Source organism: Ailuropoda melanoleuca, chromosome 13 (assembly GCF_002007445.2).
Source record: "Ailuropoda melanoleuca isolate Jingjing chromosome 13, ASM200744v2, whole genome shotgun sequence".
NCBI classification, from domain to species: domain Eukaryota; kingdom Metazoa; phylum Chordata; class Mammalia; order Carnivora; family Ursidae; genus Ailuropoda; species Ailuropoda melanoleuca.
In genome coordinates, this window is record NC_048230.1 from 67,375,171 (window position 1) to 67,396,532 (window position 21,362).

Below are 21,362 nucleotides of genomic sequence, written 5' to 3' on the forward strand. Positions count from 1 at the left end.
CCCGGAGGGAGAAAACAAACTTTGCGCGGAGCGCGGCGAGCTACGCCCACCCCCCGCGGGGCGGGTCAACGGCGGCCAGGGGCTTCGTCCCGCCCACCGCGCCCGGAGGGGGCGGGGCCGGGAGGGCACCTTCTTCCTGCGCCCACCCCCACCCTCAGGAATGCCACATGGCCTCCGAAGAGGAGTGGTGGGAACCGAGGCTCGGGAGAGTCCGCTTGGGGGCAGGAAGTGGCCCGTTCCTCCTCTCGGAGAGCGTTTCCGGAGCGCCTACTGTGTGCTCCACGCGGGGAGTGGGGGCCGTTACCGAGGGGAGAAATAGTGCAAAGACTGACGTTTGTGAGACCGCTCCCTCCGCCGGATCTCCCGCCGGCGGTGTGATGGTTCCCATCGCACCGAGAGGAAACTGAGGCCCAGTTAGCCCGGGGATTTGCCCCAGTTGGTGAGGACCGGGTTCTAAATGCGACGCCTCTTCTGCCCTCAACGGCCGCTAGAGTCGGGTTTCAGAAGGCTGCCTCGGACTCAACCCCCAAGCACGCAGCTCCTGCGTCTAGAACACAAGTGGCGGCCGGAGGTAAAAGCAGCGCTTGAGGAGGTAAAAGCAGCGCTTGAGGACCGTTTGTCACACAGCGAGGTGGAGCGGGGCCCTTGGTGTGTGCCATCGCATCCAGTCCTTGGGTAACGGGGTTGGTGCTGGTACATGTCCACTCCTGGTTTACCCGTGAGCTGCAGAGGCTCTAGACTGGCTTCTTGTCACACAGTCAAGCAGTGTCGTTCAGCCCAGGTGGCTCCGCCAGTGGCGCCCAGCCTTCACCCCAATGAGGCCGGCCTGCCTGACTAGAAACGCCCAGCGCCCCTCGCTGCCCGTCTTTTTCCTCACACCCAACTCCGGGATGTTTCCTTTGGTCTTCTCCAGCCGTGCCAGCACTCTCTTCCCTGCTGTTTGCTCCGTACCACCGTGTGAAATCCCTGGTGACCAGACCCCCTCGGCTTTCCCACCAGACTGTTCTCCAGAGCGCGGCAGCACACAGCCTAAAACCCGGCAAGGCCTTTTCTGGGCCTCTGGTTTCTCATCTGGTCCCAGGTGTCTAGGACCCTTGAGCAGCCTTGAAATGGCTTTTGGTCCTAATTGTGCTTCGGCAGTGGAGAAATCTGAAAACAAAAATCGAGTTTTTTCCAAACAGGCCTTAAGCCAATCAGAATGCTGATTAAATGATCGCGAAAGTGCACCTGGGCTCCCGATTGAAGCCAGACTTACCTGCAACCACTTAGAACCTAGCTGGCCACACTGCTCTCCTCACAGCAGCACCCACAATGTCAGTGCCGCTGCCAAACTCCCGCCATTTCACAGAGGGGGAGACTGAGGCCCAATGCAGAGGCCCCAAACGATTTCTTGGAGAAAGTATGTCTACTTAGAGAAAGGAGACTTGGGGAGTCTTAGATAAAAGTAAAACTACTGGGTCCTGGTCACTAGGCTCAAAGATATGTGTGGGGCAGAGACCTTCAGGAAGTGAGGGGGTCTGGAAGGGGAAACAGGTGCATCCAGGTGAGCCTGGAGATAATGACTTTATCCCCAACACTTAGTCCCAGGTATTGTGGTCCAGTGCAGGAGAGCCAGACTCTGCCATTTGGGGGAAGCCACTGGGGACCTGGGCTACAGCCCAGAGACTTCCCAGCAAGTTCTGCCAGCCCCTGCGCCAGGACTTCCCAAGGTTTGTGCTAGGCGAGGTGCTCTGGAGCAAGTAGAAGGCACTAGCTCCTTCTTCCACAGCTGGGCCACCTGGGAGCTGGATAACAAAGCAGCTTCAGGAGCCCCTCCCCAGACTTCCTGGAGGGGGAGGGGAAGGGCTGGGATGTAGAAGGAGGCTGGGAATGTGTCAGGATTGCAGCTTGGAAACAGGTTCCCCAGGTAAAGCCTAAGTACCAGTGGACTATGAGAATTACGATGTCAAGTTTTTCTTTTTCTTTTTTTTTAAAGATTTTATTTATTTATGTGACAGAGAGACAGCCAGCAAGAGAAGGAACACAGCAGGGGAGAGGGAGAGGAAGAAGCAGACTCCTGGCAGAGGAGCCGGATGTGGGACTCGATCCCAAGACCCCGTGATCACGCCCTGAGCCTAAGGCAGACGCTTAACAACTGCGCTACGCCCCCACGTCAAGTTTTTCAACCAGTAAGTATCAGAATTTAAAATGCGTGCATCCTCTCAGCCAGTAAGTCCACTTCCAGGAATCTATCATGAGAAATAATTGCAGAACAATGATAAATGCTTATATGATATTGTTCTTTGCAGCACTGTTCATTGTGGTGGAAGACTGCAGACAGCTACATACCCCTGACCAGGAGCTGACTTCTTACCGTACCTCTGGGACCTCTTGACAGCGGGAAGTTGGGATGGGGTAAGTCTGTGCACACTAACGTAGGGGATGGCAGGTATATGTGTTCTGCCAATTTGCGGTGTTGCAGCAAGAAGGAGTGTCGCATATCCTTGGTACCTTTGTGGGAAATAACTGGGAAGTTATTCTTCTGTCATTTTTCTCTTTAGATGTGCTACCGCCTTCTCCCCATTTCATATATGAAAAAACTGAGTCGCTGAGAGTAGGGACTTGCTTGATAGTGAAGCTGGGCACCTGACTCCTGGGACTGGAAATCAAAACCCCTCAGGCCAGAAAAGGGACTGGATAGGTTGCATAAGGCAACTCCTGCTTCTATATTGGAAAACCCAAATTAGAGGCTGCTGCCTATGGGGCTCCCTGTTCATTGCGCCTCTTTCTCATGAGCTTGGTTGCCACATAGGTTCAAATGAATGTTATGTAAGTCCACTTTCATTGAAAGAAAAAAAAAGCTGCGGCCCTTTTTACCTGGGGTTAATGGAACTGGGGTAAGGGATCAGTTTTCACCTGGAGCCAAGAGGAGCCAAGGCTAGATCTGGCAGCATAAAGGAAATGGGGTTCTGTGGGGTGGAGGGGAAGAGCCTAGAAAAGGCCAGGGTCAGTGAGTAATTCAGGAAACGGTGGAATCAGTCAGCTAGTATGGTCTTGAAGGCCAGGGTACAGAATTTGGATTTGGTGTTGTGGGCAGCGGGGAGGCTTGCGGGTTCCTGAGACCTGCTGAGGAGAGATAGGAAGTGATTGGTGATCAGGTGAGGCCACTCTGGGTAATTGAGGCCAAACTGATGGAGACCTGTCTCTGAGGTCTAGGAGATTGGTGGCTCTCGTATGAAAGTTCAGCATTCTTACCTCATGTGGATTTCAGCTTATCAACATTTTCCTTTTTAGAAGATGTGTCGTATTCTGTTGATCATTTACAGTTTGCTTAGCTTTCCCCTAGTCTGAGGTATTCACTCATCTAATTTTTGAGTGTTCAGTGCTTGACAGGCTGTGTGCTTGAAGCTGGGGAACCACTGCCTGGGCTGTCGGGAAGGGTTTGGGCAACAGTGCCGGCTAGCAGAAGAGGTACAGGGTTTGGGATTTGGAGCTACTAGCCAGGTGATGTAGGCAAATCATCCAGACCCTTTGAGCCTTCCTTTTCTCATCTGTGGAAACATCCGGATTTGGTGAGGGCCAAAGAAAATAATGGCTGTGAAAACCGTTTGTGAATTACATTCAGTGCATCTAGAAGAGCAGATTCTGTTGTCAGAGTGTCTTAGCTCTGTCTCTAGAGGCTGTGTGTCATTTGACAATATGAGCTCCAGTTTCATCTTCATCTCAGCGATGAGAGGGTTGGACACGTTAATCCTGAAGGTCTCTTCCTTCTTTGGCATTCTGCCATCTAGGCTTAAATGATTTTTTTTTTTTTTTTAAGATTTTATTTATTTATTTGACAGAGGGAGAGGGTGAGGGAGAGAAGCACAAGCAGGGGGTGGGGCAGCAGAGGCAGAGGGAGAAGCAGATTACCCGCCAAGCCAGAGTCTGATGCAGGGCACCATCCCAGGACCCTGGGATCATGATCTGAGCTGAAGGAAGACACTTAACCAACTCAGCCACCCAGGTGCCACTAAATGATTTTTTAAAAAGATTATTCATTTATTTGAGAGAGAGAGAGAGAGCACGTGCACAAGTGGGGCAGAGGGAGAAGCAGACTCCCTGCTAAGCAGGAGCCCTATGTGAGGCTCAGTGTGGGGCTGGATCTCAGGACCTTGGGATCATGACCTGAGCCAAAGGCAGACGCTTAGCTGACTGAGCTACCCAGGCGCCTTGGCTTAAATGATTTTGAAAGCAATACGTGTGTGTGTGTGTGTGTGTGTGTGTGTATACACATACATATGCATGCTTGTTTGCCCACAGCTTTTTAAATTTTTATCTTTGCTGGTTTAAGTGCTATGGAGTACTATCTGAAAGTTGTGTACGTCTGCATGACTTTCCTAACAGGCCAGGCTAATCTTCTAGCTATGCTTCATTATCTGATTTTCTTCCTGTGCAAATAGTTTGCATCAAAGGGATAGTTCAGATGGGTCCAAGTTATAGCATTTTAACTCAGGGATGTTGGTGTGGCAGGGATGTGGCAGTGACCTTATGTAGGGATACCACAGTCTCTTCTCTTTTTTTTTTTTTTTAAAGATTTTATTTATTTATTTGACAGAAACAGCCAGCGAGAGAAGGAGCACAACAGGGGGAGTGGGAGAGGAAGAAGCAGGCTCCCAGCGGAGGAGCCTGATGTGGGGCTTGATCCCAGGACCCCGGGATCATGTCCTGAGCCGAAGGCAGACGCTTAACGACTGAGCCACCCAGGCACCCTGACAGTCTCTTCTCTTGATGCCCTCTGACTTCTAGTCGAAGATTAAGTAGTGAGTGTTGTGCTTTTAATTTGGGGATTAAAAAATTCAGGTTTGATTTTCTGGTAGTCTGCTCCTCTACCTGTGAGCCAGTGGGTTTGGCACCTCCAATCATGTCTACAGCGGTCAGCCAGTCAGAGTTGGCTATCGTAGGGCCTGGGACGCTTAATGACTGTATTTTCTTTATCTCTTTTATTAGGGTCCATGTGATAGGATCAGATACATTTGACATAGTTTCATGTTTTTTATATGTGGGTATTTTCTTCTCCTGGAGATTTTTTTTTTTTTTTTTTTTAAGATTTATTAGAGTGAAGAGCACGAGCGTGGGGTGGGGGGGAGCAGAGGGAGAGAGAATCTCAAGCAGACTCCCCACTGAGTGCAGAGCCCTATGAGGGGCTCGATGAAGGGCTCAGTCTCACCATCCACAGATCGTGACCTGAGCTGAAACTAAGAGTTGGATGATTAACCAACTGAGCCACGGCGCGCTGGTGTATGTTTTTTAATTCCAAAAGCAATGTGCTGTGTTAATTAGGGCAAGTTAATCAATGCAGGAGGCATATAGAGACAAAGTGAATAACTCCCGCATCATTTCTACCTTTTAGCACTAGTGATACTAACAGGTATGTATCCTTTCTCACCTTTCTCTGTGAGCAAATACATACACACATCCTGAGAGGTGTTTTCTCTCCTCCCTCTTATTTACATCCCCCCCCACCCCATTTCAACAGGGCTGCAATTAACACTTTCCTGAAATAGATTCTCTGAAGTGGAATTATTGGGACAGAGAGCAAGAATGGATATTTTTAGGGCATAAACCCGAAGTGCTCTACACCATGGCAGCGTGTGTAGGGTTTGCGTGCTCACTTGCCCAAGTCCTCAGCCACGGGAGGTGTTAGAAATTTTGTGTGAATCTCCTTTAATGGCTGAAGAATAGCCTTTGGTTCTTTTAATCTGCATTTTTTTTTTATTAAGTAAGATTGACTATCTTAACATTTCAAAACTTTTTTTTTTTTTAAAGATTTTATTTATTTATGTGACAGAGAGCCAGCCAGCGAGAGAGGGAACACAGCAGGGGAGTGGGAGAGGAAGAAGCAGGCTCCTAGTGGAGGAGCCTGATGTGGGGCTCGATCCTGGAACGCCGGGATCACGCCCTGAGCCGAAGGCAGCTGCCCAAAGACTGTGCTACCCAGGCGCCCCCAGCATTTCATAACTTTTGGGCATTTGTCACCTGTGAATTATCTGCACATCTTTTGAAGTCATGAGTTTCTTTCTGATTTGCAAGCTCTTTTCAGTAGGGAGGATGCTTAACCCTTGTTTATTGTATTTGCTGCAGATAGGTTTTTTTCCCCCAGATTATTGTTTGCCTTACATTTTTTCTTTCTTTTTTTTTTTTTAAAGATTTTATTTATTTATTTGACAGAGAGAGAGACAGCCAGTGAGAGAGGGAACACAAGCAGGGGGAGTGGGAGAGGAAGAAGCAGGCTCCCAGCAGAGGAGCCTGATGTGGGGCTCGATCCCAGAATGCTGGGATCACGCCCTGAGCCGAAGGCAGACACTTAACGACTGAGCCACCCAGGCACCCTGCCTTACATTTTTTCTAAGATAGGTTGTTTTCATTTTGTTATTTATTTATTTTTTTAAATTTTATTTTATTTAAATTCAATTAATTAACCTATAGTGTATTATTAGTTTCAGAGGTAGAGTTCAATGATCCATCAGTTGCATGTAACACCCAGTGCTCATTACATGAAGTGCCTTCCTTAATGTCCAACACTCCCCGTACTCCCAACCCCCCCTCCACTCTAGCAATCCTCAGTTTGTTTCCTATAGTTAAGAGTCTCTTGTGGTTTGTCTCCCTCTGCGATTTCATCCTCTTTTATTTTTCCCTCCCTTCCCCTATGATCCTCTGTTTTGTTTTTTAAATTCCACATATGAATGAAACCATATGATACTTGTCTTTCTCTGATTGACTTATTTCGCTTAGCAGAACACCCTCTAGTTCTATCCACGTTGTTGCAAATGGTAAGATTTCATTTTTTTGATGGCTGAGTAAAATTCCATTGTGTGTGTCTGTTTGTGTATGTATATATATATATCTTCGTTATCCATTCATCTGTCCATGGACATCTAGGCTCTTTCCATAGTTTGGCTATTGTGGACATTGCTGCTATAAACATTGGGATGCAGGTGCCCCTTCAGATCACTACATTTGTATCTTTGGGGTAAATACCTAGTAGTGCAGTTGCTGGGTCATAGAGTAGCTCTGTTTTCAACTCCTTGAGGAGCCTCCATACTGTTTTCTGAAGTGGCTGCACCAGCTTGCCTTCCCACCAGCTATGTAAGAGGGTTCCGCTTTCTCCACATCCTCACCAACATTTGTTGTTTCCTGACTTGTTAATTTTAGCCCTTCTGACTGGTGTGAGCTGGTATCTCATTGTGGTTTTGATTTGTATTTCCCTGATGCCAAGTGATATGGAGCATTTTTTTTTTTTAAATAAGCCCTATGCCCTGTGTGAGGCTCAAACTGAGAACCCCGAGATCAAGAGCCGCACGCTCTTCCAGCAGAGCCAGCCAGGCTTCCATTTTGTTTATGTTTAAACTTTTCACTTGGTCAAATGTCAGTCTTTGTGGTATTGCCCATTGCTTCTGGGCAAGGAAAGAATACAAGTGATCAAAGGATATTCACTACACTTTTTGATTTTGTTCCTTCAATGCCTAATTTTTAACATTTAACCCTTTACTGCATCTGGACTTGATTTTGGTTTATAGTGTGGAGCTAAGAATCCCAATCACTTTTTTTTCTGAATGGCATACTATTTCTTATCATCTTTCCCATCTTCCTGGATGTGTGTTGTCACCTTTTCCAAGGCAGTGAGTTCTTTTTTTTTTTTTTTAAGATTTTATTTATTTATTTGACAGAGAGACAGCCAGCGAGAGAGGGAACACAAGCAGGGGCACCAAGGCAGTGAGTTCTTACAGGGTGTGTCATGGTATGTCTCAAGGAGGTAGTATCTCGAGATGACTACTTTGAAGGATGAAAAGACAGATTTTGGCCAGGGAAGGGAAATTCTTTGAATTTCTGTGATGGAGACAGATTCTTCTCCATGAAACTAATGACTTTTTGCTTTAAGGACCCTTACTCTTGTTTCTTCCAAGTCCCTGTAAGGGGTCATATGTTTCTATAAAATGTACAAAATTAAGAAATTTTCATTGTAGGGGTTCCTGGATGGCTTAGTCGGTTAAGCGTCTGCCTTCAGCTCAGGTCATGATCCCGGAGTCTTGGGATCAAGTCCTGCGTGGGGCTCCCTGCTCAGTGGGGAGTCTGCTTCTCCCTCTCCCTGTGCTCCTCCCCTCCCCGCTTGAGCTCGCTCTCTCTCTCTCTCCCCCTCAAATAAGTAAATAAAAATCTTAAAAAAAAAAGAAATTTTCATTGTAATATGACTTCCATCTTCACTGTTCTCCTGTTAAGTGACTTCGTGTTGGTCCTGGACAGTTTTTGGATCTGGCTAATGGTTGGGTTAGAATACACTCAGTTTGGTTTTATCTGTTTATGTGGTTTGCAGTCACTTCCACTAGGGATTCGAGTATGTCTTGGTGTAGGAAGGGCTGCAGGAACAGAGGCCGTATCACCATGGATAGGTGCCACAGCATCTGAGCCAGAGGTGCATAAGGAAGATAAACAAGATTTGAAACATCTGGAGTCAGAAGCTGACCTATGGAAAGTTCTTCCAATCATAAAGGCTGTAAAAATAGAAGCAAAGGACTCAGTTCTCACCAACACTTATTAAAAGTGGAAGTTTTCTTCTGCCAAGAATGTACTCGATAATGCAATGTGTACAGTTATAAATGTACATGTTAGAAGACTGAGTCATCATTATTTTCTCTCTATAAAAGGATATTACAAAACCCTTCTCATATGAAGAACCATCAGAGAATATGGCCCCAAAAGTAGGAAAAAAGACTTAAGAGTTGTTTTAAGTAGTTAAAAAGAAAATGTTATTTTTCTGGATTTTGTGATGTTCATGATATTTAGTTTTTAAAAACGTGGTGGTTTGCTATAATTTTTTTCTCATTTTTGAAAAAATATTCACATTTGTTCCAATTTTTGTATATTTTACATTCTTAGGGAAGGCCTCCCCAAATTATGTAAATTTCAGGTCACACAAAACATGGATCTGCCTTCAACCATTAGGATGAATATTTTGGCAATGATAAAGCCTGATCCCTTCAGAAGATCTAGGTATAATTTGTCCCCTCTGGCCTTTTGGAAAATGAAATTTCTCGCACTTTACCCTGATTTTGACACTGAAGTAAAACTTTTAAAACAGGTCATTAAGTGAGTGATACTTCACGTACTCTGTTTTGCACCTTGCGTTTTTCACTAGAGACCTTTCTCTTTGTACTTGAAGAACTTCCTGGTTCTTTTCCGGAATCACCTCATATCCTCTTTATGGATAGACCACAGTTTGTTTATCCATTCATCCGCCAGTAGATGCTTGGGTTCTTTCCACCTTTGGACTGTTGCAAATTCTGCCGCTGTGAACGTGGTATACAAATACCTGTTTGAGTCCCTGTTTTCAGTTATTTTGGGTATATACCCAGAAGTTTCCTCAGATTTTGAAGGCATTACCCTGCTGTCTCTCAGCTTTCAGTACTGCAGTTGGGAAGTCCTGAGTCATTCTGAATACTGATTCTGTGTATATGACCTACTTTTTCTTCTCCAGAAAGTTCTAGAATCTCCTCTCATCCTTAATGGGCTAGAGTTTCTTGATGAAATGCCCTCACAGGGGTCCGTTTTTCCCATTTTGCTGGGAATTCTGGGAGTTAGTGGGGTATGAAAGCCCAGGGGAAGGTCTCCCCATTTAGTACTGTGAGTACTATGCCTCCCTGGCAGTGTTCCAAGAGCTGAGTGGAGCAAGAGGACTGAGGTTCTGGACATCCTCAATGGTTAATACATGGATGTGTGTATAATCCCTCTGTTGCTGGTATCTTCTCTGTCTCCTGTGCCTCATGTCCACCTCTCCAGGGACCTTCTTCTACTCTCTCTTAAAAATACATTTCTGATCTGCCAGGGTCTGTCCCCATGAGGGGAGAGGGTGGGTAGTGTAGGGAGGGGATCTAGGAGTCTACTTGTTGGAGTTTTTAAGCTGCTTTTTATTTATTTTTTATTTTTTGTGTATTTTTTTAAAGATTTATTTGAGAGAGCGAGCAAGCAGGGGGAGGGAGAGAGGGAGAGAGAGAATCCTCAGAGTCTGAAGCAGACTCTGCAATGAGCGTGGAGCCTGACGTGGGGCTCAGTCCCAGGACCCCGAGATCATGACCTGGGCCGAATTCAGGAGCCAGCCACCTATCTGACTGAGCCACTCCGGTGCCTCTTAAGCTGCTTTTTAAACCCTCTTCTACCAATCTTCTTACCACTAATTTCTGAGCCTTTTAAGGATTCTTTCGTGTAAATCAGGCTAAACTGTCACCTATTCACATTGCCTGCTTGGTGTTGCTGTCTGATAGTACTTGTCCATTTACTTTCCAGCCACAAAAATTTCACTGTGGTCCCTCTCTTCCGTTCTCCTTTTCCTCATGCACTTTTGCATTTTGAAAGTGGAGTTTTAAGAATTACATTCTTGTGATAAATCCACCTGCTTCAACTTAAATTTTTTTTCCCCACATGGCTCCCCAGTGGTTCCAACCCCCTGTCAACTAGTCTGCCTTTCTCCCTTTGGTTTGAGGTGTCGCCTTTATCCCTGTACCATATACGAAGTCCCATTTGTCTGTGTGTCCTATTAGTGAACTTTCTTTTCCACTTCAGCACGTGTATCCTGAGCGCATGCTGAGTGCCAGGCTCTGATCTAGGCACTGAGGGTAAAAAGCAGTATATTAGGCAAAGCCCTCGCCTCATGGAGATTACATTCTAATGAAGAAAGCAGGCAGTCAGCAGATAATGTCAGAGATACGTACTCAGAAGAAAAAGAAATCATAGTACTGGCACAGGGAGTGAGAGGTTGAGCTACTGTGGGTGAACTGGTTAGAGGAACGCCATCTCAGGAGGTGACGCTGACTAGAATCTGTAGTGAACTGGAAACTCCGGCCGTGCATGTTGCGGGCAGAGGACATACCAGGAGCAGAGACAGAAAGAGACATACCTGAGACAGAAAGGGGCTTTGGGGAAAAACAAGAGCAGTGTGGATTGTCAAATTGTCTGTTTTCCCTTCATTTCTGTCTGCCTTATATGTTTGGGGGCTCTGTTGTCAGGTGCAGATACGTTTAAAATGTTTATATCTTTCTGATGGATTGACCCTTTCGTCACTATAGAGTGTTTCTCTTTAATATTTTAAACCCAGACAGTCTGACTCCTAAATCCATCTACTTAACCTCCCACCAGCTGCGCTGCCTCTCCAGGTGTGTCCTCAGTGTTCCTCCTGCTCCGGTACCCTCCGCCATCCAGACTCACTCAGGTGTTCTGTGTAGCCAAGTCTTCCTACCCTGGGTCTTGATAAGACCAGCTGGAATTCTGTTCTCTACTCCAGGGAAGTCCCCCCAGCCCTTCCCAAGATGCCTGCAGATTGCTAGATGTTCTCATTCGCCACCATCTTGGGCCCTGGAGCCTGCTTGCCTGCAAGCATGCGCTGGTTCTGTAGTCTCCACATGTCAGTCACTTTCCCCATCACCTCTGTCAGTGTCTCCGCTCAGCCTTCCCACCCCTCACCAAGCCTTCCTTACTAACACATGTGGGGTAAGCCATTTACAGTCAGAGGGTGAGAGGGAAGACGTACTTTACAGAAACACAGAGGACTCTGATTTCCATGTTCCCCATCCATGGGCATCCTCTGGTCGCCCGGCTACCAGAGGATTTGTCATGGCCCAGCAGTACCTCACCTGCTCTGGGCTCTGGGCTCCCCTTCCCTCCATTTCGAGGCCCTCCTTCCCTCTCCCCTCACTTGTTTCTTTTCTGAAGCAAAACCAGGTATCTCCCCCTGCCATCTGTGGAGCCACTTAATGGCTGCTTTTGTTGTCTTTATTTCTTTGGCTTCTCAGGGGTCGGGTGCTGTCTATTTTGGTCCAGCCCCTCACAGGATTTCCCTAAACCCAGACTAACTTAAGAGGTGGGGGGGGGGCACCTGGATGGCTCAGTCATTAAGCGTCTGCCTTCAGCTCAGGTTGGGATCGACCCCCACATCGGGCTCCTCCACTGTGAGCCTGCTTCTTCCTCTCCCACTCCCCCTGCTTGTGTTCCTTCTCTCTCTGGCTGTCTCTATCTCTGTCGAATAAATAAATAAAATCTTCAAAAAAAAAAAAGAAAGAAAGAGTTGTGTGGGGCCAGCAGTCAGGTAAGAGAACTTCCCGCCTGGCTCTGCGTGCTGGGTTTATTGTCCTGACTTGCTGCTGTGGTTGGGTAAAATGTTGGCATTTCCTGGACATTTTGATTATTTGTGGGAGCAGAATATTTGAAGCCAGGACTTTCTAGAAGAGTCTCAGAGATCTGTGATGCTGAGTGAATCATCACACTGAGGCCCAAGGAGAGTCTATACCAAGTGGTGGAGCTAGTCCTCAAGCCCTGGTCTAGGATGTACCCTGGCCCTGGTGGACCCTTGCTTGGGCGTACCTTGGGTCATCCCCTTCCCCTCCCTGAGCCCAGCTTCCCACATAGGAAATGGGAATAACAAATGTCCATAGCCGCCTTGTTTATAGTAGCCCTGAACTGTAAGCTGCCGGATAGGCATCAGCTGGTGAAAGGAAAAGAAATGGTGTTATACTCGTGGGATGGCATACTACTCATCAACGAAAGAGAACTGCAGATACACGCAGTCACATGAATGCATCTCTCAAATATGCCAAGTGAAAGAAGCTGGACACAGAAGCAGGAATATTGTATGATCTCTCCACATAAACTCTAGAAAAGCGAAAGGAAGCTGTGAAAAGTAGATCAGGTGGGGAGGTGGACCAGACCAAAAACGGGAGCAAGCACATATTTGCCAACATTAATTTCATTTTTCACTTAAAATGGGTAAATTTTATTAAAGAAAGACAATGAGATGCAGACAAAGCAGTAATAAAGGGAAACATGCAACAAGTGGTTAAATTTTCTCATACATTAAATTTAAGTTGACCAACAGCTTATATAAGCAGTTAAACTCTGCTCTTTGTTCACTGGGTTGTAAATTTACTTTCTCTTCATCCCAGATGGAGACATTTTACACTCAGCATCTGGATAAACAGAATCCTTTAAGGGACAGGGTGCTTGGGCAGTTTCCCTTTAACTGAAGTGAATTCCTTTCTGAAGGGTGGATTTATATCGGACTTTATATTTTCTCTCTCAAAGGCAAGGAGTGTGTTTCTATTCTGTTTCTGTAGGTCTCTATCCTTAGAGCAGGGGGAGCTGCTGGAGGGTTTTGGCCAGGGCAGTGACATAGTCACACATACTTGGAAAGAGCAACCTGAAAGTGCCCTGTGGAGGACGGATGAGAGGCAGGTCAGGGAGAATCAGGAAGGCTGGTTAAGAGGCCGGGCAGGGCAGTTCGTGGGACGGTATGCTTAAAATGTATGCATTTTTCTATATACAAATTATACTCTGGGGGCGCCTGGGTGGCACAGCGGTTAAGCGTCTGCCTTTGGCTCAGGGCGTGATCCCGGCGTTATGGGATCGAGCCCCACATCAGGCTCCTCTGCTATGAGCCTGCTTCTTCCTCTCCCACTCCCCCTGCTCGTGTTCCCTCTTTCGCTGGCCGTCTCTATCTCTGTCGAATAAATAAATAAAATCTAAAAAAAAAAAAAATTATACTCTGGTTTTATTTATTTATTTATTTAAAAAGATTTTATTTATTCATTTGACAGAGAGCACAAGCAGAGGGAGCAGTAGAGGGAAAAGCAAGCTCCCCGCTGAGCAGGGAGCATAACGTGGGGGTCGATCCCAGGACCCTTGGATCATGACCTGAGCCAAAGGCAGACACTTAACTGACTGAGCCACCCAGGCGCCCCTATACTTCAGTTTTTTAAAAAAATGAGAACAAAAGACTATCACAGTAGTCTACATGATACCCAGAGGCCTGAGAAAGGGGTTCCAGGCCAGGCTGGGAGCAGTGGACCATGTAGGGACTTGAGTGGGGTTCTGAGTGTAGAACAGACAGGGTTTGAGGAGAGGCTGAGAAATCCAGGAGGCCTGGGGGGAGGATGGGGGGCAGGACAAGGAAGAAATCAGGTACTTGAGCACTGAAGATGAGCCCTTTGGAGTGGTCCGGGGCCCTGGCTGGGTAAATAAACTTAGCCTGCGGCTCTAGGATTCTGCTAGGATGGGGAGCCAGGAAAAGGCCTTGATCCCATCCTCAAGTGTCATGGCTCACGGGGGACGCAGACAGCCTTCTTGGACCAGTTGAGAAGGCACGGCGGGACTTAGGGGGAGCAAGTAGCAGTCCCTTCATGACCCCTCCTTCAAACCCTCCTGACTGGTTTTTCTCTTCGAGGCCCATCTGAGGGTGCGGCATTAGGGACCAAGTGACAAGGATCTGACCCACCTGGGTGGGAATTCTGGTTCTGAAGTTCCCTAGCAGTGTGACCCTGGGCAGGTTGCTTAATCACTTGAGCCTCAGTTTCCTCACTTGTAAAATGGGAGTACTATCCTCTTTGCCCCCTTTCCCCCTTCCTAAAAAATGCATTTCACGTTTTCCCCTGCTGCCGTGTAATGTGTGGTGTTGTGCATGGAAGGAGATGCTGCCAAGAGTGGCTTGTGGGCACCTCACACTGAAGGTTCCCTTTCTTGAAGCTCCTAAGGCCTCAGGGGGCCTGGGGCCACGGGTCCCTTGTGCAGCTTAGTCAGGGAGGCGCTTGGCAGGGTTACAGGCCGCTGGCGTCCCAGAAAACAGACTGGGCTGGGAGTTGAACTCCGTCCCCAGTTCTCTGGGTGACCTTGGGCGACCCCTAGTGGGTTGTGTGGCAACACGCAACGTCCCAGCAAGAATGGTGTTGCAGTTTGTACCAGATTTTGCTGATATATTTACTTCTACCCCTGGTACCAGGTAGCTGTTCCTTCAGTATATGTTGTGGCTTTCTTTTATTCCCTCGGATGGAGCGCTCGTATTCATTTTATGCCATTGTATGTATGGAATGGCGTTTCATTTACCAGCAAATCCAATATATTTTATTTCCAGTGTAACACTATTGATGTCGTTTTTTTCTTAGCTTTTGGGACTTCTGTCTGTTCCAGAGCTTGTGAATTCCTGCTAGAGGCCTCTGAGCTGTATTTATGTAACCAAAGTGTTTTTTCCTATCAAACCACTTCCAGGGCACATTCAGTATGTGTATTTTAAAATTCATTTTATGTAATAACTTTAAGAAGAAGAAAGCACTTGCCATGTATCAGACACTGTCCTATGTACCTTATAAACTTGTTTAATCCTTGTAACAACTCTTTGAGGTGTGAGTTATCTCCGTTTTGTTTTGTTTTAATATTTATTTATTTAAGAGAGAGGCAGAGCATGAGCCCCAGCAGGGGGAGGGGCTGAGGGAGAGGAAGAAGCAGGCTCCCTGCTGAGCAGGGAGCCCGAAGTGGGGCTAGATCCCAGGACTCCGGGATCATGACCCCAGCTGAAGGCAGATGTTTAACTGACTGAGCCACCCAGGTGCCCCAGCGAGTTATCTTTGTTTTATGGCTGAGAAGCTGAGCCTCAGAGAAGTTCAATAACTTGCTCAAGGTCATACAGCTAATAAATGGCAGAACCAGGACTGCAACCTAATTCTTCTCTAACTACTCCATTGTGTTACCTCTGGTCTCAAAATTATCTTCCCAGAGCCTTCTGATGTAAAGTTGGGATGCCTCGTATGTTCTTGTGTATCTTACAAGCCAAGAAACAGGCTACATTCAGCTATTAGTACCATATCTTAACCTCAGGTTTGAGCCCCAATTCCTCTTCAGGGTGACCTCAGGCCCCAGAGCCTCATCTGTAAAACTGGGGAGGGGGGCATGTGAAGAATTATATGAATTGTTTTATTTATTTATTTTAAAAAGATTTATTTATTTGAGAGAGAGAGAGCGAGCTCATATGTGCAAGTGTGGGGAGGGGCAGAGGGAGGAGAGAAGCAGACTCCCCGCTGAGGGCAGAGCCTGTCAGGGGGCTCACCTTCCTGAGATCATGACCTGAGCCGAAATCGAGTGGGCCACTCCACCGACTGAGCCATCCAGGTGCCCCCAGGACCTTCTTTATGCACTAAAATAAACCTGAGGAAGGAAATGTATATAAATCAAACATTAAAACAGTTCATAAGGGGCGCCTGGGTGACTCATTTGCTTAAGCATCCGACTCTTGATTTCAGCTCAGGTCATGATCTCAGGGTCATGAGATTGAGCCCCGTGCTGGGCTCCGCACTAGGTGAGGAGTTGGGTTGAGATTCTCTCCCTCCTTCTCCCTCTGCTATCCCCCCACCCCGGCTCTTTCTCTCTCTCTCTCAAAAATAAAAAATAAAAATAAAATAATAAAGAAGGTCCTGGCATGTCCCCCCCACCCCCCCACAGCCTGCACTACAGGATTTTATACATAGTGGGCCTTCCGCAAGAATTCTGGGGATGAAGACAAGGCCAAGCTCCAGGGAAGGTCTACTTTACCCATTCTGGGAAGTTAATCTCTGGCCAGGGGAGAGGTGCTGGTAATTTGTACAAGTTTCTAGGGTTAGGTCCCACGTTAGGTGATATGTAAAGTAATTGCCAGCTTCGCAATGACCTATGAAACTGGTTCTGCTGTTCTCCTTTATTGACAGATGTGGTGTAAATGGGAGACCGGTGGTCTGCCCGAGTGTCTCAGTGGATGTGTGTAGGTGTGAGGCAGGGGTGTGGTGGGTGGAAGGGTCATCCGGGTGATGTCCTTTTTGGTTGCTGCTGCAGTCATTGCCTCCGGCTACTGCTGCCCGCCGTGAGTGCCAGCTCTCAGAAAGGACTGTTGAGCCTAGGTACCCAGGAGCCAGCCAGAGGCTCAGGAGGGCTCCGTGGGCCTGGGCTGCTGGTGCATGGAGGTGAGATCCTAACATCTTAGAATTGAAGGGACCTCGGAGGTCCTCAGGAGGCCGCTGGCATCAGGAAAGCAGGCCAGACTGGACATTCAGAGTGTTTTGTCTAAATTAGCTAGGTGACCTTGTTCTTGCCACTGCCCCTCTGGAAGTGGGGCACAGCTGGGATACGGAAGGCCCCATTCGCTGTCGTGTTCCCTGGTACAAGTCCAGCCTTTCCATTTAATGTGTGAGGACCCTGAGGTCCAGAGAGGGACTGGGATTTTCCCGAATAATTTTATAGCCCGAGGAATTCTTAAAGCGATCCTTTTCTTGGTCAGTGCCATGGGAAGTGCAGGGGCCCTGGGATCAGATTGCCTGGCATATATTAATTGCTCATTAAATGTAGGCCGTTACTTTATTGAGCAACATCCTACAGTGACTGAGTGTCAGTCTTTCTCTTACTAGCTGTGTGACCTTGCCCTGAGCAGGTTATTTGACCTTTTCCCGCCTCAGTTTCCTTAGGTGAGAATTGGGTTAATAACAACCTCTCTTTATGGGGGAGGAATAAAACCAGAGTATCCGTGTATAATATAGAGCTAGGCACATAGCCCATAGTAAGTGCCCAGTAAACACGAAAGTCTGTCCCTGCTGGAAACCTTCCAGTGGTTCCCACAGCACTTTAGGGTCCTGTCCAAACTCCCCAGGATCCTAGAGGACTCTCAAGGCATCACTTTGCCCCTGCCTCCTTCTCATCTGCCACCAGTCTCAGCCTCACCACTCCACTTCGTGACAAGTTCATGTCCACAGAGTGCTTTTTGTTTGTTTTCTAACCTTTGTTATTTCCCCTGATTTCAGCTTAAATGTCACCTCCTCAGGAGGGCTGGCCCTGACCTCTCAGGACCGGTCTCCTGGCCTTTCTGCCCTGTGTTGTTCAGTTTCCTACATCACACTTAACCGAGTTTGTGATGATGGGTTTTGTCCTTGTCTCTCCCTCCCTTGCTCCATGGTGAACTGCTTTCTTCACCATGGAACCCCCCAACACCCCCATAATAGGCTTGGAATAGCTGCTTGTTGGTCCTGGGCACCCAGTCTCCTGTCGAGTCTCCTCACCTACATCCACATTGCTCTTTCTTGGGCAGATCTGATCAAGCTCTGTCCCGCTTTGGACCCCTCAAAGACTCCTGTGTGCTTTGGGAACAGCTGCGAGGGGGGAAAACCAGATGCTGTCACCTGGCATTGAAGGCGTCTCAGATGTGGCTCTGATCTTTCTCCCCACTTCGCCCCCACGCTCCAGCACTGAGATTCTGGGCAAAGGCCTGGCCCTTGCATGGTTTTCTTTTCTCATCAGTTTTAAGGTGACCAAGGGTGCTTCTGAAGGTCAGGGAAACCTCAGCCATTTATTTTCTACTCACTGCTGCAAGTCTGTCCTGCTGGAGTCCCTGTTCATTTCAGGGCCTGTTCTGTAAGTGTCACTCTGTTTCTCTTTTTCCCAACCCCGTGGCCCCCACCTCCTCCTTTTCCTCCCTTGTCCCCATTATGACCCACAGCCATCTTGACACACTGCTGTCACCCGTGTTCCTTCTAGTCCCCCCTCTTGTGCCTCCCCCCCCATACAGATCCACTCTAAAATGTGTTCTTTGGGTCCTTGAATAATGTATGGATAATCCTCTGCTGGTTTTAAGATCCCATGTGCATGTTAATATTACATTTAAAGGGGCACCTGGCTGGCTCGGTCGGTGGGGCATGTGACTCCTGATCTCAAGGTTGTGAATTCAAGCCCCACGTTGGGTGTAGAGATTACTTTAAAAAAATAACATCTTAAAAAAATATTACATTTTTACAGCTCTCATTCTGTCCTCCCCCCACATTGTTTTTAATGTCTCTCCATGTTGCTGCGTGAACGTTCAGTTCATTGCGTCAGAGAGCTGCCCGGTGCTCCACAGCATGGGTCCATCACGTTTCACTTATTCATTGTCCTCGTGACACGTAGGTTCCCTCCAACGCCCTGCTCTCATCAAGGCTGCTTAGGGGAACATCTTGTCCTGCTCCTTCTGGGCCTCGGCACAGATTTCTCAGTGCAGCTACTGAGCCTTAAGGGGTTTCCTTGTTCCCAGGTACCGTCGGGTGCCCGCCCTCCTGCATGAGTGCCCCAGTCTGTCCCCCACCACCCAGCGTAGGAGGAGCCCCCTTTCTCTCCATCTTTGCCAGGGTTCGGCATTCTCTCTCTCTCTCATGTTTGGCAATCTGATGAGTATAGAGTGGCCTGTTCCTCATTTGCTTTCTGAACACCAGTGAGGTCATTCTATTGTACTTGTTAGTTGAAATTTACCTTTTTTTTTTTTTTAAAGATTTTATTTATTAATTTGACAGAGGGAGACAGCCAGCGAGAGAGGGAACACAAGCAGGGGGAGTGGGAGAGGGAGAAGCAGCCTCATAGCAGAGGAGCCTGATGTGGGGCTCGATCCCATAACGCCAGGATCACGCCCTGAGCCGAAGCCAGACGCTTAACCGCTGTGCCACCCAGGCACCCCTGAAATTTCCCTTTTGTGAATCTCCTGTTTATATGCTTTGCCTGTTTACCTATTAGATTCTCCATTTTTTTTCTTGCAGTGTGTTAGGTATTAATTCCTTGGTTCGTTTTAATACAGTAAAAATTCACCCTTTAAAAAAAAATGAGTCTTAACAAACATATGACTACATAATCACCACCACAATCACGATACAGAATGGTTTCGTCACCCCCTAGAATTCCCTCATGCTCCTGTGTGGTCTCTCTTCCCACCCTGTGCCCCTGGCAGCCACTGAGCTGTTTTCTGTCCTATAGTTTTGCCATATTGAGACTGCCATATACATGGGATCATATAGTATATAGCCTTTGAGTTCGCGTCTTTCTTTTAGCAGAATGCAGTTGAGATGCCCCCACGTTGTGTGTGTATTGTAGGCCATTGGTTCCTTCTCATTGATGAAGGGCATTCCACTGGATGAGTATACTACATTTTTGTTTAACCATTTATCATTCGAAAGATATTTGAATTGTTTCCAGATTTACTAATTTGTTTCTGATGACCTTGGCAGTTTTGAGGAGCACTGGTCAGGTATTTTGTAGAATGCTCTAGAGTCATGTCTAATTTCTTGAGCGTTACACCTTGAGTTTGGAGGATATCCCACTGGGATGCCCAGGGACTAACTTGCCAGAGCCAGTTACATTGTTGTCTGCGATGGAGGTCTCATGGGTTCTGGGTTTTTGGTTTTTTGTTGGTTTTTTTTTAGAGACTATTTATTAGAGAGAGAGGACACAAATGGTGGAAAGGGAGAAGCAGTGGAAATGTGGGAAACTCTGATTTGTTAGTCTTTTTTTTTTTTAATAGTTTGCTTGCCTATTTGCCAGCTCAAATCAATTAAGAAAATATTGTGAGAATTAAGAAAGCATCAAAAGGAGAACAGCCCATTGAGGCTATTGGGTTTTTGTGTTTCTTGGTTTATTTTGGCACATGGCTGTGGTTGCAGAACTGAAGCTGAAGGTTTGCAGTGCGTCTGGAGGAGTCTGGAATATTTCCCTGCTTTGTAGTGTATTAAATAGTAAGTTAAATTGTAACATGTCTTAAATTTAAGGTTTGTTTTGATTGGTTTATCAGACCTAATGGGGCATATATAAATAGAAGGAAATAAAAAATGTATAGGAAATGAAGAAATGGAAGCTCTAATTTAAATGTACTAGCCTTTGAAAAGTACATAAACAGTACATAAACATTAGCTTAGGAAGATTTTTTTTGAATAGTTACTATTTGTTTTAACAGCTTTATTGTTACATAATTTACATACTGGAAATTCACCTATTTAAAGTGTGCAATTCAGTTAATTTCCGTGTATTTAAAGGGTCATGCAACCATCAGCATAATCAGCTTCACTCCCTGTCTGCGCCCTCCTGGCCATAGGCCAGCGCCGATACCCCTCATTCTGGTTGGCTGGCCCGTTTGGGGCGTACATGAGGGTAGAATCTTGCAGTGCTCCGTCTGTGGTTAAGCACTTCTTGGACTTAGCATAGTGTTTTCAAGGCAGATCCATGAATGAGCACTTCATTCTTTTCAGTGGCGAATAACATTCTGGTGCACGGAGAGACCATATTTACTTACCTGTTCGTAGTTGATGGACGTCGGGGTCGTGTCTGGTTTTTGGCCATTTTGAATAATGCTGCTGTGAGCATTTGGATGTATGCTTTCATTTTCTGGGGAGTATACCTAGGAGTAGAATTGCTGAGTCACATGGTAACTGTTGAGCCTTTCGGGGAACTGCTGGCCTGTTTTCCCAAGCAGCTGCACCATTTTACATTTCCTCCCACTGTGTGCGAGGGTTCTAATTTCTCTACATCTTTCCCAACCTTGTTATTTTCTGGTTTTTAAAATTATTATTATTATAGCCATTAATTTCCCAATGCCTAATGATGTTGAGTGTCTGTGCATTTGCCTACTGGCTGTTTGCATGTCTTTGGAGAAATATCTGTTCCTATCCTTTGCCCATTTTTAAATTGGTTATTTATCTTTTTATTATTGAGTTGTGAAGGGTTCTTTATAAGTCTCTAATCAGATATGATTTGCAAATATTTTGTTTTCTTTCTTTCTTTTC

At 46.7% G+C, this 21,362-nt stretch overlaps 1 long non-coding RNA gene across 10 annotated transcripts in view; it reads left to right on the forward strand.

Annotated features, from left to right (window-relative positions):
- The first annotated feature begins 107 nt into the window (after positions 1-107).
- LOC105236342 overlaps positions 108-21,362 on the forward strand; it is a 26,401-nt gene continuing 5,146 nt past the window's right edge. For 2 of the 10 annotated variants that reach the window (XR_004619581.1, XR_004619578.1), the window contains exons 1-4: positions 128-592; positions 1,998-2,168; positions 2,289-2,394; positions 4,577-4,781. This is a non-coding gene — a long non-coding RNA (uncharacterized LOC105236342). Of the gene's footprint in view, positions 649-1,997; positions 2,169-2,288; positions 2,395-4,576; positions 4,782-21,362 lie in introns of all 10 variants that reach the window. The other 8 variants (XR_004619579.1, XR_004619583.1, XR_004619580.1 and 5 more) reach the window with 8 other exon arrangements.